The sequence below is a fragment of the Triticum urartu genome, chromosome 6A (assembly GCF_056163025.1).
Source record: "Triticum urartu cultivar PI428250 chromosome 6A, HENAU_Tu73, whole genome shotgun sequence".
NCBI classification, from domain to species: Eukaryota; Viridiplantae; Streptophyta; class Magnoliopsida; order Poales; family Poaceae; genus Triticum; species Triticum urartu.
Genome location: NC_141878.1, coordinates 499,847,147 through 499,865,292, shown reverse-complemented (window position 1 = coordinate 499,865,292; position 18,146 = coordinate 499,847,147).

Sequence of the window (18,146 nt, the reverse complement as noted above, 5' to 3'; positions counted from 1 at the left end):
TTCATGCATATCATATTTTGCTGCATTTCATTTCATGATCCTCGAAATTCTAAGCAACTCAAGGACCCTCGTAGAGAGTTGGGGATTTCACTATTTTCATATTTGAATTCTATCAAATATTGAAATGAGGATTTTTGGTTTTAATTATTTTTCTCTCCGAAAATATTTCATATTAAAATATATGAGGGGAGATAATATGACTTCTCCAAAATAAATGAAATGTTGGAGGAAAAATATTAAAATCAAATATTTGATTTTATTCGGAGTTTATTGCTATTTTATTTGAATTAGAAAAATTGCACATTTTTCGAAGTTGCATTTTAGGGCCAAGAAAATGTTCATCTTGTTCTAAATATTCTATTTATACGATGAAAATTTGTTTTGACATTTTTAGATTTTTATTTATTTTTCTAGGATTTATTGAAGTTTTGGTGAAATTATTTAAAAAAAGAGCTTCACCCCGCCGACTCGGCCGAAGCCCCGCCGACTGGGCCGAAGCCCAGCCAGCCGGGCCGGCCCAACCGCCCCGTCTGCCTCGTCCCCGGCGCGGACGCTTCCCGCCGCGAGTCCGAACGGGACTCTGTCCCGCCGCCGCCTTGCCCCCTCCCGCAAGCAAGCCCCCTGTAGGATCTAGAAGTAGATGTGTCTAGAGGGGGGTGATTAGACACTTAGTGCTAAAGTTGCAATTTTTAATCTTTTTCGGTTTAAGTGGAGTTTAGGCACAAATTCAATATGCACAATACATATCAAGCAAGCATGCAAAGAGTATATGAGCAGCGGAATGTAAAGCATGCAACTTGCAAGAATGTAAGGGAAGGGTTTGGAGATTTCAAACGCAATTGGAGACACGGATGTTTTTCCCGTGGTTCGGATAGGTGGTGCTATCCTACATCCACGTTGATGGAGACTTCAACCCACGAAGGGTAACAGTTGCGCGAGTCCACACAGGGCTCCACCCAAGGGCAACGGTTGCGCGAGTCAACGAAGGGCTCCACCCACAAAGGGTCCACGAAGAAGCAACCACCCACAAAGGGTCCACGAAGAAGCAACCTTGTCTATCCCACCATGGCCATCGCCCACGAAGGACTTGCCTCACTAGCGGTAGATCTTCACGAAGTAGGCTATCTCCTTGCCCTTACAAACTCCTTGGTTCAACTCCACAATCTTGTCGGAGGCTCCCAAGTGACACCTAGCCAATCTAGGAGACACCACTCTCCAAGAAGTAAAAAATGGTGTGTAGGTAATGAACTCCTTGCTCTTGTGCTTCAAATGATAGTCTCCCCAACACTCAACTCTCTCTCATAGGATTTGGATTTGGTGGAAAGAAGATTTGAGTGGAAAGCAACTTGGGAAGGCTAGAGATCAAGATTCATATGGTAGGAATGGAATGTCTTGATCTCAACACATGAGTAGGTGGTTCTCTCTCAGAACAAATGAGTTGGAATGATGTGTGTGTTCTGATGGCTCTCTCACTGAATGAGAAGGAGGTGGAGGGGTATATATAGCCTCCACACAAAATCCAACCGTTACACAGTTTTCCAATCTCGGTGGGACCGAATCATAAAACTCGGTCTGACCGAAAATGTAAACCTAGTGACCGTTAGGAATTTCGGTGGGACTGACATGCAACTCGGTAGGACCGATTCGGTTAGGGTTTGGGCATAACGTAATCTCGGCGAGACCGATTACACAAACTCGGTGAGACCGAGTTTGGTAATTAGCTAACCAGAGAGTTGGTCAGGCAAACTCGGTGGGACCGATTTGCTCTTTCGGTGGGACCGAGTGGAACTCGGTGAGAACGAAAAGTTACAAAGGGGAAACACTGAGTTTACATTCCAATCTCGGTGGGACCGAGAATATTACAATAGGTAACAAAGAGTTTGCAATCCCATCTCGGTGAGACCGAGATCCTTATCGGTAGAACCGAATTGCTAGGGTTTGGCAGTGGCTAATGACAATTGAAACTCGGTGGCGCCGGATAGGAAAAATCGGTAGGACCGAGTTTGGCTTAGGGTTTTGGTCATATGTGGATATGGGAAAGTAGTTGAGGGTTTTGGAGCATATCACTAAGCACATGAAGCAAGAGGCTCATTAAGCAACACCTCATCCCTCCTTAATAGTATTGGCCTTTCCTATGGACTCAATGTGATCTTGGATCACTAAAATATAAAATGAAGAGTCTTGAGCTTTTGAGCTTGAGCCAATCCATTGTCCTTAGCATTTTGAGGGTTCCACTTTCACATCCATGCCACTCCATTGTTGAACTTATCTGAAACATGCTAGATAGAAGTGTTAGTCCAACAAGAGATATGTTGTCATCAATTATCAGAACCACCTAGGGAGCACTTGTGCTTTCAATCTCCCCCTTTTTGGTAATTGATGGCAACATACATCAAAGCTTTAGATAAAGATATACAGAACAGCAAGTAAAGCTTTGGAAGAACATGTAGCAAGCATAGGCCCCCCTACATGTATGCACTCATGTAAATATGAAATATAGAGGCATGTGAGAGCATAGTCATGACAGAGTAGGCAATGTGTTACATGCATCTTGGCCATATGCATCAGAGCAAAAGATTATTAAGGAAAATACCTTCATGCTCATGAGTCCTTCTTGCAAACAGTATGTACATAAGCAAGAACTCCTCATACTCATGATTTTGATGCATATACTTACCTTGTGGTTTCGAGTTGGCGTAGAATGGAATGAACCTGCAAACAAGGTTAGATAACACAGGTACGTGCACTAGCCAGAGCAAACAAAAGAAACCACAAGAGTGCCAAGACTGGGATGACATGTAGAGAGTGATATCATTGGATTCAACATGTCCCCAATAATAAAGATATGTAATGAATTTGGCTGATTTCTTTTCCTTTAGGTGTCTTGCTCCCCCTGAATCTTACATGCGATATTGGGAGAAGATAGGAAACAGAAAATCAGAGCTGAATAGAACTAAATTCAAATGAGTTCATATGAACATGTCTTTCCCCCAAAAGACATGTGGCATCTCTCCTCTTGAACATCAAGCATCTGGGATCCTTGAGTATTTTTCTCTCCCCCTGGAGATCTCTCTCTCCCCCTTAATACTTTTACTCTCATGGTGTGATCTCTCTTTCCTGCAAGCTTTGATGTGATCTCTCTCTCCCCCTTTGACATCAATTTCGAAGAAGGTTTTTCCTGGAATCCGTCGAAAGGGTTTGGTCCTTGAGGTTCAGCACAAGGCAGAGGATAAAATTGTGATGCTTGTGGAGGACAAGATTCATTGAGTGGAGCTGGATCATAAGAAATGTAGAACAAGTGGCAAACTGTTTTTCTGATTGCAAAATCGGTGGCACCGAGTGGCACATTTCGGTGGTACCGAAAAGATTCGGTTAGACCGAAATTTGCAAGTCAGTGAAACCGAGTTTACAGAGAAAAACACTTTTCACCTCAGCTCACTAGTCAAGTAAGATCTCACAAAGATTTGGAATGAATTAAGTGATGGATTTGCAAGGAATTTGATGCAGAAATATGCAGAACAAAAACACAAAAACAAAGAGGAAAGAGAAGAAACTAAAAGATCTAGATGAAGTTTTTTTTGTTAAACAAAAGAAAGAAACTAAACATGCATGAGACAAATGCAATAACACAGAAAAGGATACAAGAGAGCTTCATCTAGAGTTGGGCGGTGACATAGTCACCTATGTTAGAGTATATTGACTTAGGAGTCAAGTGAGAACACTTGATCATAGGTCATACTCATCGTTTAAGTTCAAAATGGGGTTACCATTTTTTGTTTAAGCATCTTGATGTATTCACATCTTGTTGAGTTGCTTTGACTCATGTCTTGGAGTAAAGCTTCTCTAAGATGGAATGACATACCTTGGGTGGTGATGTGGTTCTTGCTCATGTAGTTGAACTTGTGTGGGTGCTCAGGGTTGATGTAGTTCATTAAGAGTTGGGAGCACCACTTGGAGTTTGAGTTCATCTACCTACATGCGTTAGTTCTTGCAAGGAAGAGCACTTGTGTATCCAAAAATGACAATCATGAAGCTCAACATAGAATTTGTCAAAGGATATGTTTAAATGGTTTTGTGCTTCCTTGTCTTCAACCACTATTGTGTAGAGTCTTGGTGATGTAGAGATTGCTCAAGATATGAGTGAGTCGCAAACTCATGGAATTAGATTCAACCAAGCACCTACACGGGTTAGACAACATGCAAGGTGCAAATATATCCAAGACATAAGATAGTTATCATAAGAGATATATCATGGATTAGTCATAAGCTCATGTCTTGCATGTATCCAATGGAGTTTCTACTCCAAGTTCGAGGCATCAATGATGTTCAATTCTCCTCTCAACCTGCAAAACACTTTCTCATCAAGCCGTTTAGTGAATATATCCGCTAATTGCTTATCGGTGCGAACATGCTTAAGATTTATGTCACCCTTAGCAACATGATCTCGAATGAAATGATGACGAACTTCAATATGCTTAGTTCGAGAATGTTGTACAGGATTATGACCAATTTTGATAGCACTTTCATTGTCACAAAGTAGTGGAACATGTTTCACATAAATCCCATAATCTTTAAGAGTTTGGGTCATCCAAAGTAATTGAGCACAACATGAACCAGCAGCAATGTATTCCGCTTCGGCGGTGGATAAGGATACCGAGTTTTGTTTCTTGGAAGACCAAGACACAAGAGATCTACCAAGGAATTGACAAGTACCCGAAGTGGACTTTCTATCAACCTTGTCTCCGGCATAATCTGAGTCGGAATAGCCAACAAGATCAAAAGAAGACCTCTTAGGATACCAAATGCCAAAATTTGGTGTATGGATTAAATATCTCACTATCCTTTTCACAGCTTTAAGATGACAATCTTTAGGAGCAGTTTGATATCGAGCACACATGCACACACTTAGCATTATATCGGGACGTGAAGCACATAGGTACAACAATGAACCAATCATAGAGCGATAAACCTTTTGATCAACAGGTTCACCATCTTTGGTTAAATCATTGTGTCCACTAGTGGGCATGGGTGTAGACATACCTTTGCATTCTTGCATATTGAACTTCTTGAATAAGTCCTTGGTGTACTTTGTTTGAGAGACAAATGTACCTTCCTTAGTTTGCTTGATTTGCAACCCGAGAAAGAATTTGAGTTCACTCATCATAGACATCTCAAACTTCTCTGACATTAGCTTTCCAAACTTTTCACTAAAGAGAGGGTTAGTTGAACCAAATATGATGTCATCAACATAAATTTGGCATACAAATAGTTCTCCATTAACCCTTTTAGTAAAAAGAGTAGAATCAATTTTACCAATTTCAAAACCACTTGTAGTAAGGAACTTGGTCAAGCATTTATACCATGCTCTAGGAGCTTGTTTAGGACCGTAAAGAGCTTTGTGAAGTTTGTAAACATGATTTGGTTTCTTAGAATTGACGAAACCGGGAGGTTGTTTGACATAAACTTCCTCCTCTATTTCTCCATTTAGAAAAGCACTTTTAATGTACATTTGGTACAAGGTGATATTATGGTGATTAGCATAAGCAAGTAAGATGCGAATGGACTCAAGTCTAGCAACGGGAGCATACGTCTCACCATAGTCCATACCTTCGACTTGTGTGTATCCTTGGGCGACGAGACGTGCTTTGTTGCGAACCACTTGTCCATATTCATCTTACTTGTTGCGAAACACCCATTTAGTACCAATGATGTTGTGGTTGTTGTCGGGCTTCTCAACCAATGTCCAAACTTGGTTTCTCTCAAAGTTATGTAGCTCTTCATGCATAGCGTTTATCCAATCCGGATCTTCCAATGCTTCTTCAACCTTCATTGGTTCAATGCTAGAGATGAATGAATAGTTTTCACAAAAGTTAGCTAAACGAGTTTTTGAGCGAGTGATTCTCCCGCTTTGTATACCATTGAGGATTTGCTCGACGGGATGATCTTTGGCAATTCTTGCTCGAACTCGTGAGAGCTTCTGCTTGGGTCTTTGTTGAGCATCTTCTTCATCTTGTTCTTCTTCTTGGCCTTCTTCATTGTTGACGTCGTCGTTCTCTTGTCGTGGTGGAGAAGGAGGTTGTTGATGTTCATCTTGACGTACTTCCTCGTTTTCTTCATCTTGATGTGGTCCACTTGTGGATGCTTCTGTGTCGATTCTTGGTTCACCTTGTCGTGAAGTAGAAGCTTCCACTTGGACGGATGAAGTACTCTCCTTCACCTCCGTTGGACGAATTTTGCCAATGGACAAATCTTGAATTGCTTCTGAAGGATCTTTGTCTCCTACATCAATTGGCAATTGCTCTACTTGCGAGCCATTAGATTCATCAAACTTCACATCTACCGTCTCTTCAACCTTTTGGGTGAAATTGTTGTAGACACGGTAAGTGTGAGAGTTTGATCCATAACCAAGTAGAAAAACTTCATGAGATTTAGGAGCAAACTTTGAACGACGATGCTTATCAAGAATGTAGCACTTTGAGCCGAATACTCGAAAGTATCCAACTTGAGGCTTGTTACCGGTGAGGAGCTCGTATGCCGTCTTGCCGAGTAGCTTGTGAAGGTATAAGCGATTTGTTGCGTGACAAGCTGTCTCAACCGCTTCTGCCCAAAAGTGCTTTGGCGTCTTGTATTCATCAAGCATTGTCCTTGCCATTTCAATGAGCGTCTGGTTCTTCCTCTCAACAACTCCATTTTGTTGAGGTGTGTATGTAGCCGAGAACTCGTGTGAAATCCCTTCTTCGTCAAGAAAGGAGTCCACATTTGCGTTCTTGAACTCCGTTCCGTTGTCACTCCGAACCTTCTTGATCTTCACATCAAACTGATTTTGGGCTTTCCTAGCGAAGTTTCTGAAGATCTTCTGGACCTGCGATTTGTCATTAAGAAAAAACACCCACGTAAATCTTGAAAAATCGTCAACTATAACTAGACCAAAAGAATTTCCACCGAGACTCTTGTAGGCATTGGGACCAAAAAGATCCATGTGAAGCAGCTCGAGTGGCCTCCTTGTGGTCATGATGTTTTTCACGTGATGTCTTCCTCCAACCTACCTGCTTGACAAGCACTGCAAAGTCTATCCTTATCAAATATGACATCGTTAACTCCAAGGATATGATTTCCTTTAATAAGCTTGTCAAGGTTTCTCATGCCAACGTGACCTAGTCGTCTATGCCACAACCAGCCTTTTGAGGATTTAGCAACAAAGCAAGTTTTAGGTTGTGCCTTTTTAGAGAAATCAACAATATAAAGATCACCTCTACGCATACCCGTAAAGACCATTTTATGATTGTCTCGACGAAATACTTGGCAATCTACCTCAGTAAATAGGACATTCAACCCGAAATCAGCAAGTCTAGATACTGAAAGTAAGTTGTAGCCAAGAGATTCAACAAGCATGACATTTTGAATGGAACTATCATGTGAGATGGCCACCTTACCAAGGCCAACCACTTTACCCTTTGAATTATCACCAAAGGTGACATATTTTCGAGGGCCGTTGTTTTCAGCAAGCTCACGGAACATCTCTTCATCTCCGGTCATATGATCAGTGCATCCACTATCAAGAACCCATTCCTTTCCTCCTGATTCATATCCCCGAAGATTTGCCATAAGACCAAAATGTCTCATTGCATTGTCAAGATCGGAGTCACTACCATCATCATCATAATATTCATGTTCATCATGATCTTGTGACTCATCATTTCCTAGAGAGGGTAATTCATTAGATAAATGATCAAAGTGGTTATTTTTATGAATTCTTATAGCTTTGAGTATGATATCATTAATGATTTCAACATCTCCTTTAGCATGCTTAAGATTGGCAAGTTCAAGAAGACATTTACCAAAACTAGGATCACTAGAGTTCATCTTACTCAAGGCAATGGATTTACGGAGAATTTCATCCAAAGTTTTCAAGGAATGATTGGGAAATTGTTCCTCAAGAAATTTCCATATAGTATAGGCACAATCTTGAGTAGGCAACCAAGCAATCAGATTTTTGGGCAATCCTCTAATGATGAGCTCAATAGTTCTAAGATTGCGAATCATGTAAATATCTTCATCTAGGGTAGGATGCAAGGGATCAATATGGGGTGCACAAGGGCTAGCAATATACTTGTTCAAGTGATATTGATTGAAGATTACAATCATCTCATTTTTCCACTCATGAAAATACTTTCCATCAAGAATAGGCACTCTATGTCTAAGACTCCCTAGAGTAGACACATCCATCTTCCTCCAATGGTGGTTAAACCAAGGCAATGGAGACCAAAGCTCTGATACCACTTGTAGGATCTAGAAGTAGATGTGTCTAGAGGGGGGTGATTAGACACTTAGTGCTAAAGTTGCAATTTTTAATCTTTTTCGGTTTAAGTGGAGTTTAGGCACAAATTCAATATGCACAATACATATCAAGCAAGCATGCAAAGAGTATATGAGCAGCGGAATGTAAAGCATGCAACTTGCAAGAATGTAAGGGAAGGGTTTGGAGATTTCAAACGCAATTGGAGACACGGATGTTTTTCCCGTGGTTCGGATAGGTGGTGCTATCCTACATCCACGTTGATGGAGACTTCAACCCACGAAGGGTAACGGTTGCGCGAGTCCACACAGGGCTCCACCCAAGGGCAACGGTTGCGCGAGTCCATGAAGGGCTCCACCCACGAAGGGTCCATGAAGAAGCAACCACCCACAAAGGGTCCACGAAGAAGCAACCTTGTCTATCCCACCATGGCCATCGCCCACGAAGGACTTGCCTCACTAGCGGTAGATCTTCACGAAGTAGGCGATCTCCTTGCCCTTACAAACTCCTTGGTTCAACTCCACAATCTTGTCGGAGGCTCCCAAGTGACACCTAGCCAATCTAGGAGACACCACTCTCCAAGAAGTAACAAATGGTGTGTAGGTAATGAACTCCTTGCTCTTGTGCTTCAAATGATAGTCTCCCCAACACTCAACTCTCTCTCATAGGATTTGGATTTGGTGGAAAGAAGATTTGAGTGGAAAGCAACTTGGGAAGGCTAGAGATCAAGATTCATATGGTAGGAATGGAATGTCTTGATCTCAACACATGAGTAGGTGGTTCTCTCTCAGAACAAATGAGTTGGAATGATGTGTGTGTTCTGATGGCTCTCTCACTGAATGAGAAGGAGGTGGAGGGGTATATATAGCCTCCACACAAAATCCAACCGTTACACAGTTTTCCAATCTCGGTGGGACCGAATCATAAAACTCGGTCTGACCGAAAATGTAAACCTAGTGACCGTTAGGAATTTCGGTGGGACTGACATGCAACTCGGTAGGACCGATTCGGTTAGGGTTTGGGCATAACGTAATCTCGGTGAGACCGATTACACAAAGTCGGTGAGACCGAGTTTGGTAATTAGCTAACCAGAGAGTTGGTCAGGCAAACTCGGTGGGACCGATTTGCTCTTTCGGTGGGACCGAGTGGAACTCGGTGAGACCGAAAAGTTACAAAGGGGAAACACTGAGTTTACATTGCAATCTCGGTGGGACCGATTGCATATCTCGGTGGGACCGAGAATATTACAATAGGTAACAGAGAGTTTGCAATCCCATCTCGGTGAGACCGAGATCCTTATCGGTAGAACCGAATTGCTAGGGTTTGGCAGTGGCTAATGACAATTGAAACTCGGTGGCGCCGGATAGGAAAAATCGGTAGGACCGAGTTTGGCTTAGGGTTTTGGTCATATGTGGATATGGGAAAGTAGTTGAGGGTTTTGGAGCATATCACTAAGCACATGAAGCAAGAGGCTCATTAAGCAACACCTCATCCCTCCTTAATAGTATTGGCTTTTCCTATGGACTCAATGTGATCTTGGATCACTAAAATATAAAATGAAGAGTCTTGAGCTTTTGAGCTTGAGCCAATCCATTGTCCTTAGCATTTTGAGGGTTCCACTTTCACATCCATGCCACTCCATTGTTGAACTTATCTGAAACATGCTAGATAGAAGTGTTAGTCAAACAAGAGATATGTTGTCATCAATTATCAAAACCACCTAGGGAGCACTTGTGCTTTCACCCCCTCCTTTTATAGGCCGCCCCGACCCGCCCACACCACCACCCGAACCCTGCCGCCTGCCTCGCCCCGCCCATCGCAGCATCGCCGCCGCACCGCACCGCCGCCGCCTGCCGCGCACCGCCTCCGCACGCCGCACCGCGCCGCTGCCGCGCCTCGCCCCGCGCCACCCGCTGTCGCAGCCGGACCCCGCCGGAGCCGCCCCGCCTAGCCGGAGCCTCGCCGGAGGTATAAGCCGCTTTTGCCGTCATTCGGTTTTTTTAAAGCCGATCCAGTTTTTTTAGAAAACCCTAGGTTCATTTTTTTAGAATAGATCAGTTTTATTTTTTCCGGTTTAGTTTATTTAGCGGACGTTCGTCCATGCGTTCGTTTTAACGAACGGTGTTCGCTCGTTAGCCTGTTCGTCAGTTTTCTTTTTCTCGGATTTTTCCGCGATTATTTTCGATCGCGATTTCTGATCCGATTTTCGTTTTAGTTTATCTTTTCGCTCGTTTATCGGAATCAGGCGATTCAAGCGCCAAGATCTTCGTCTCGAAAACCTCTTTCTGTTTAACCAACTTGAACAAGATTTTGATACAGTAAAAATTTGACCTTAGTTCAGATTAGTAATCGGATCTTGTTTCTTTCGCAGTTTGAGTTTTGTTGCTACGTTTGATTTGATTCTATTTGCAAACCGGAGTTCTTAAGTTGAACTTTCTGGTTAGATCTCTTATTTGAGTTTTACCCATGCTTCTTTGCTTGATTGCTTATGTATGCTATTGTTTGTTTGCGATAGAACACCCGGAGTGCGAAGCGTGCTACTACGAGTCTCTAGGTTTTGCGGATCATCAGCAAGGCAAGTAACACTTTGATCATACCCCTTCATCACCTAGTTTTTATGCATTAGTTTCAACCCTTACACATTGCATGGTTAGGACTTGTTAACATGTGGGTTTGGGAAGTATTTGATGAGGTAGAACCTATTGCCCTATTATTATCAAACCCTGGGAGTTACCTCTGCGTATTGCTTATATTGCTATGCTATGCTTGTAGACATGGATTGGGTTTGAGTGAAACCATGACAGATGTGAGATTGATAATTAATGGTTCAACTTAAGGTGTCAACTTTAATACACATCTGGGTGGATTGTTTGTCGGACACCTGGAGAATCCACTGTTGTCCTAGGATATCCCGGAGTACCCGTGTGATAATCCTACGGTCCGCCACCCAGGCTCAAAGGGAACAGAGATATTTCATGCTAGAAACTTCTGTGTGCAGACACAAGCTATTATGGGCTCTAGCATAGTTGAGTAAGTTGGGTGAAGCTCTTGAAGAGGTAGACTAGCAGGTAGTTGGGTTGTAGGTGGTATAGTCTATCCGGAGTAGAGAGTTAATGCTTCTGAAAAACTATGTCTCGGTCATCCGTTTCTCAAATATCATGTAGTGCGAGAAATACAATGGAGGAGATTGAGTCTTGTGGGGAAAAGTGCGCAAACCTCTGCAGAGTGTATAAACTAATCATGGTTAGCCGTGTCCCCGGTTATGGACATCTTGAGTATCTAGTACTTGGATTATCATATGTATCTCATCACTCTAAATTAATATTGTTGGGTTGATAACTACTTTAATTGGGATTGAGTTGGAGGAACCTTCTCAATGATGTTTCAACTACCATGATAGTTAAATAAAATTCTATTCCTTTGTTGTAGGGAAAAATTGGCTTTTCGCAAAAACTATAACCATAGAGCTTTCCACCAGCCAAATATGCATGTAGTGATAGCATTATTCTGTTCTTGCTCTACTGTGTTACTTTGCCAGCATATTCCATGTGCTGACCCGTTTTCGGGCTGCAACGTATTATGTTGCAGACTTTTCAGACGAGGAGTAAGGTTCATTAGGTCGTTGCCATGCAGCTCAGCTATGCCGTTGGAGTTGATTTTTTACACTTTATCTTCCAAGCCTTCCGCTGTTATCGTATTAGATGGCCTTAAGCCATATTTATTGTAATAAGTTCTCTTTTGAGACATTTGATGTAATAAGTGTGTGATTGCCACTCTGTTATAAATCCTTCGAGTACTGTGTGTGTCAGCATTACCGATCCAGGGATGACACTGAAGCACAGAGACTTGACCATTTGAGGTTGGGTCGCTACACTCCCAACAACACCAGGAATCTTCACCACAATGGAATGTGGCTTCGAGGGACCTCAACCATCTAGGGTGCTCAAACACCCAAGAGTAACAAGATCTGCAAGGGATTAGTGGGGGGAATCAAATTTCTCTTGGTGGAAGTGTCGGCCAGGGCCTTCTCAACCAATCCTATAAAATCAACAAGTTTGATTGGCTAGGGAGAGAGATCGGGGGGAAATGAGCTTTGTAGCAACAATGGAGTTTGGTGGGAGGAAGAGGTAGGTCTTCTTGGAGAAGAAGACCCCTTTTATATAGTGGGGGAAAGAATGCAACCGTTATGTAGCTCACAGCCTGCACACAAGCTATACTACCGCTCCAGGAGCGGTCACCAGGAGTAAAGGCAATGGCACAGGGCCAGGGGCCAGAAGTGCCGCCGGAGTGGTACTACCGCACCCCCAGCGGTACTACTGCTAGGGTTGCCCTACCACAGTGAGTAGGCAGTGGGGGCAGCAGTAGTATGGCTAGAGCGGTACTACCGCCCCATCTGCCGCTGTGAGAAGCAGAGTCAAAGTGAAGAGTAGGACATCATGCGGTAGTGGCAGCGGTGGTAAGGACGGTACTACCGCCTACAGGCGTACTACAATGCCTACTGCCGCTCCTATTTCCGCACGCTCTGCAGGGAACCCGGCACAAAAAATCAAGGCCCGAGCAGAGAGAGGTAGTGCCAGCAGTACTAGCAGCGGTACTACCGTTAGCATCTTTCCATGACCCCATCTACTCAACAAAGGTACAAATCCATTGGCACGAAAAGAAGATAGGGTGCAAGTATGAGTGTGTACGTGATGATTCCACCCAAACCTTTCCGAAGCGGACCCCCTCTTTATTGTACGGTTTTCCCTATGACTCAAGTCCACCGAAAATGAAATGTGGGAAAGAAAACCGTCTTCACTTTGAAACTCCGAGGGGCTCAAATCGTCTGGTGCCATATCTTTGATTATCTAAAATTCTCAATGCACACGATTAGTCCGCAAACACATTGTCATCAATCACCAAAACCACTTAGGGAGAAGTATGCCCTAACAGCGGGTAAACAAATTACTGTTGGTCAATTGATAGAAGAGAAAATAATTATGATGATATCCAAGGCAATGATCATGTATATAGGCATCATGTCCAAGATTAGGAGACCGAAAGGATTTTGTATCTACTACTATTACTCCACACATCGACTGCTATCCAGCATGCATCTAGTGTATTAAGTTCATAGAGAAACGAAGTAATGCAATAAGAGCGATGACATGATGCAGACAAGATCTATTCATGTAGGAATAGACCCCATCTTTTTATCCTTAATGGCAACGATACATGCGTGTCATGATACATCTCTGTCGTATCTAGAATTTTTGATTGTTTCATGTCAATATTATACAAGTTTCACATAATTTTGGCAACATTTTATATGATTTATTGGACTAAACTATTGATCCAGTGCCTAGTGCCAGTTCCTGTTTTTTTGCAAGTTTTTTGTTTCGCAGAATATCCATATCAAAGGAAGTCCAAATGCAATAAAATTTTACGAAGAATTATTTTGGAATATTTGTGAATTTTGGGGGGTGGAATCAACACAAATGGGGCCCCATAGGCCCCAAGATACTCCAGGGCGCGCCCCAGGCCCCAGGCGCGCCCAGGTGTCTTATGCTCACCTCATACGTCGGTTGGATCTCTACTTCGGGTGCAAGGAAGCTTATATCCAGAAAAAATCGTGTTAAAATTCCAGTTCAATCAGAGTTACGTATCTCTGAGAATATAAGAAACGGGTTTTGGCCAGATCTGGGAACGCGAAACAGAAGAGAACAGAGAGACATATCCAATCTCGGAGGGGCTCCTGCCCCTCCGCCGCCATGGAGGCCATGGACCAAAGGGGGAACCCAATTCCCATCTAGGGGGAGGCCAAGGAAGAAGAAGAAGGAGGGGGGCTCTCTCTCCCCATCTCTCCCGGTGGCGCCGGAGTGCCGTCGGGGCAAGGGTCGTGACGGTGATCTACATCAACAATCTTGCTACCGTCAACACCAACTTTCTCCCCCTCTATGCAGCGGTGTAACACCCCTTCTCCCTGCTGCAATCTCTACTTAAACATGGTGCTCAACTCCATATATTATTTCCCAATGATATTTGGCTATCCTATGATTTTTGAGTAGATCCGTTTTGTCTTGTAGGTTAATCATGATCTTGGTTGGTATGATTATATATTTTATTTATGGTGCTGTCCTACGGTGCCCTCTGTGTCGCGCATATGGAGGGCCCCCGCTGTAGGGTGTTGCAATATGTTCATGGTTTGCTTATTGTCAGTGTTGCGAGGGTCACAGCAGCCTAAACGTGGATAAGTGGGTTACAGCGTATGTGAGTAAAGAGGACTTGATACTTAATTCTATGGTTGGGTTTCATGACCTTAATGATCTTTAGTAGTTGCGGATGCTTGCTAGGGGTCCAATCATAAGTGCATATGATCCAAGTAGAGAAAGTATGTTAGCTCATGCTTGTCCCTCATGTAAAATTGCAAGAATGATTATCGGTACTTGTTATCGATTGCCTAGGGACAAATGAATTTCTTGTTGACAAAAGCTATCCACTTTTATTACCTTGCAATTTATTCATAGTTTTGTTCTCGCAAAGTACTCGAAGTTTTATTCTTGCAAAATAGTTTCATACTTGTTCTAGGTAAAGCAAATGTCAAGTGTGCATAGACTTGTATCATTGGTCGATAGAACTTGAGGGAATATTTGTTTTGCCTTTAGCTCCTCGTTGGGTTTGACACTCTTATTTATCGAAGAAGTCTACAAACGATCCCCTATACTTGTAGGTTATCAAGACCTTTTTCTGGCTCCGTTGCCAGGGAGCAATAGCGTGTGGTGAATATTCTCGTGTGTGCTTGTTTGCTTTATCACTAAGTAGTTTTTATTTTTCTGTTCTAAGTTGTTCTCTATCTTTAGTTATGGACATGGAACACGAAACACAAAAAACATTAGTTGTACTCACTACTCATGGAGATGGGGAACCTCCTAAAACCCTCGATGCTAGTTATGTGAAAGATATTTTGCACTACTTTGATAATGCTGAGAGAACCCCATTGAACTTGATAATGGGAGTAACGTTGTATCAACGCGAATACTTTAGGGATTATCACTTGACTCAAAAAGGGAAATTGTTATGGGATCAAATTCATATGTTGCATTGGTATGCTCGGGGGCTATGCTTAAGATATGATTATACTTGTTGCTCTAGGATGAAGGCTCCACGCCTTCCCCTTTCTTGTGAATTTAATTCTAATGAAACCTTGGCTTCTTATGCTAAAGGTATATATGATTACTATAATGTGGAACGAATAGAAGAATTTGTTGCTTTTAAGGGTGCTTATGAAATTGAATATATGTTTTTAAAGTGTGAAGATGATCATGATGCTGGCTATAGACCTGCAAATTTTGCTATCCTTAAATATTGCTATGATAATTATAAATACAATTACGATATTGATATATTTATTGAGAAAATCTCCGTTGTCCAAGAAGAGACTAATATTTTGCAGGAGTCTATGGAATAAGGAATTGATGACACTGTGAGCTCATTGGATGAGAAAGACGAGGATTAGAGCGAAGAACAAGCGAAGGAAGAGTGGATTGATCACCAGTGCCCACCTTCTAATGAGAGTAAATCTTCAACTCATACATTATTTAATTCCCTTCGTTCTTACCGAAGGATGAATACTATGATAATTGCTAGGATCCCATTGATTCATTTCAAATATCCCTTTTTGATGAACTTGATGCTTGCTATGCTTGTGGCCAAGACACCAATATGAATTATATTTATGGAAATGAACTTGCTATAGTTCCTTATTTTAAGAATGAAATTGTTGCTATTACACCCACGCATGGTAGTCCTATTATCCTTTTGAATTCTCCAAACTACACTATATCGGAGAAGTTTGCACTTATTAAGGATTACATTGATGGGTTGCCTTTTATCGTTGCACATGATAATTTTGATTAATATAATATGCATGTGCTTTCTGCTTCTACTTGCAATTATTATGAGAGAGGAACTATATCTCCACCTCTCTATGTTTGCAACACGAAAAAATTGCAAGAAACCGGTTATGCTATGTATTGGCCTTTACTTGATGTGCATGAATTGTTCTTTTATGACATGTTGATGCATAGGAAGAGAGTTAGACTTCATCATTGCATGATTTATGTTGCTTTTTGCTCACTACTAAATGCCAAATCATTGTTAATTCAAATTGTCTTTGATATACCTTGGGATCCAGGTGGATCCATTACTTGTGCACTTTAAGCCTAGCTTAATGGCTTTAAAGAAAGCGCTGCCAGGGAGACAACCCGGAAGTTTTAGAGATTCATTTATTCCTGTTGAGTGCTTTTATAAAGTTTTTTTAAAAATATATATAGGGGAAACTAAAAACTTTCTCAAAAAGAGAAGCAATTGAAAGGTGATGCATTGGAGAAGTGAGGGTCGACCTTGAACACTTGTATTCATGCTCATGGAAACAGTGTAGAATTTTTCATGAAATTTCTCGCAAAAATAATTACCCCCTTGTACAAACCTTTGTATTTTAAAATTAATGTGCCAAGATTTGCCTTTAGGATGATTAGATTGCTTGTTGGTATGTGCGGTGTAGAAATAGAAACTCTAGTTGTAGCGCGTGAATTTTCATTTTTTACTGGAACGTCAAAAGGTTCTGAAAATTTTTGCACACTATTTATACACAAATTGTTTATTTTTTCCTAATGTTTCAGAATTTTTGGAGTACCAGAATTATGGTAGATGTTCAGATTGCTACAGACTATCTTGTTTAAGACAGATTCTGTTTTTGATGCATTGTTTTGCTTGTTTTAATGAAACTATCGATTTTTAACGGTGGTATAAGCCATGGAAAAGTTATAATACAGTAGCTACAATGAAAAAACAAAATATGAATGGGTTTTAAATAGTACTTAGAGTAGTGATTTTCATTATTATACTAACGGATCTTACCGAGTTTTCTGTTAAGTTTTGTGTGGATGAAGTGATCAAAGATTGAGGAGGTCTCGATATAAGGAGAAGGAAGAGAGGCAAGAGCTCAAGCTGGGGGATGCCCAAGGCACCCCAAGTAAATACCCAATTAAATATACAAGGAGACTCAAGCGTCTAAGCTTGGGGATGCCCTGGAGGGCATCCCATCTTTCTTCAACAAGTATCAGTATGTTTTCGTCATCGTTTCGTTCATGTGATAAGTGTAAATCTTGGAGCGCCTTTTGTGTTTAGTTTTTCTTTTAAGCACCATGCTGGTACGAGATAGTCCATGGTTGATTTATAGAATGCTCATTGCACTTCACTTATATCTTTTGAGTATGGCTTTATAGAATGCTTCATGTGCTTCACTTATATCATTTGTAGTTTGGATTGCCTGTTTCTCTTCACATAGAAAACCGTTATTTGAAGAATGATCTTTTTATTCACTTATATTTATTAGAGCTTGGTCTTTTATAGAAAGAATTAAACTCTCATGCTTCACTTATATCTATTTAGAGAGTCAACATGAATTGGTCATTTGCATGGTTAGTCACAAAATCCTACATAAAACTTATGGATCACTGAATATGATATGTTTGATTCCTTGCAATAGTTTTGCGATATAGGGATAGAATATGTGGGAGGTACTAGTAAATGGTTGTGGTTAGTAAGAATATTGGTGTTAAGGTTTGTGATTCCCTATGCACGCACGAAAGTCAATAGTTATGCAACGAAATTACATCCTACTTGTGGTGCACTATTAGGTGTTAGTATGCTTAATGCTTGTTTATGAGAATTTTCATTTCTTGGTTGGTTGCTTCTCAATCTTTTTGCTAGCCTCCACTTGTACTAAGTAGAAATACTACTTGTGCATCCAAAATCCTTAAACCCACTTTTGCCATATGAGTCCACCATACCTACCTATATGCGGTAT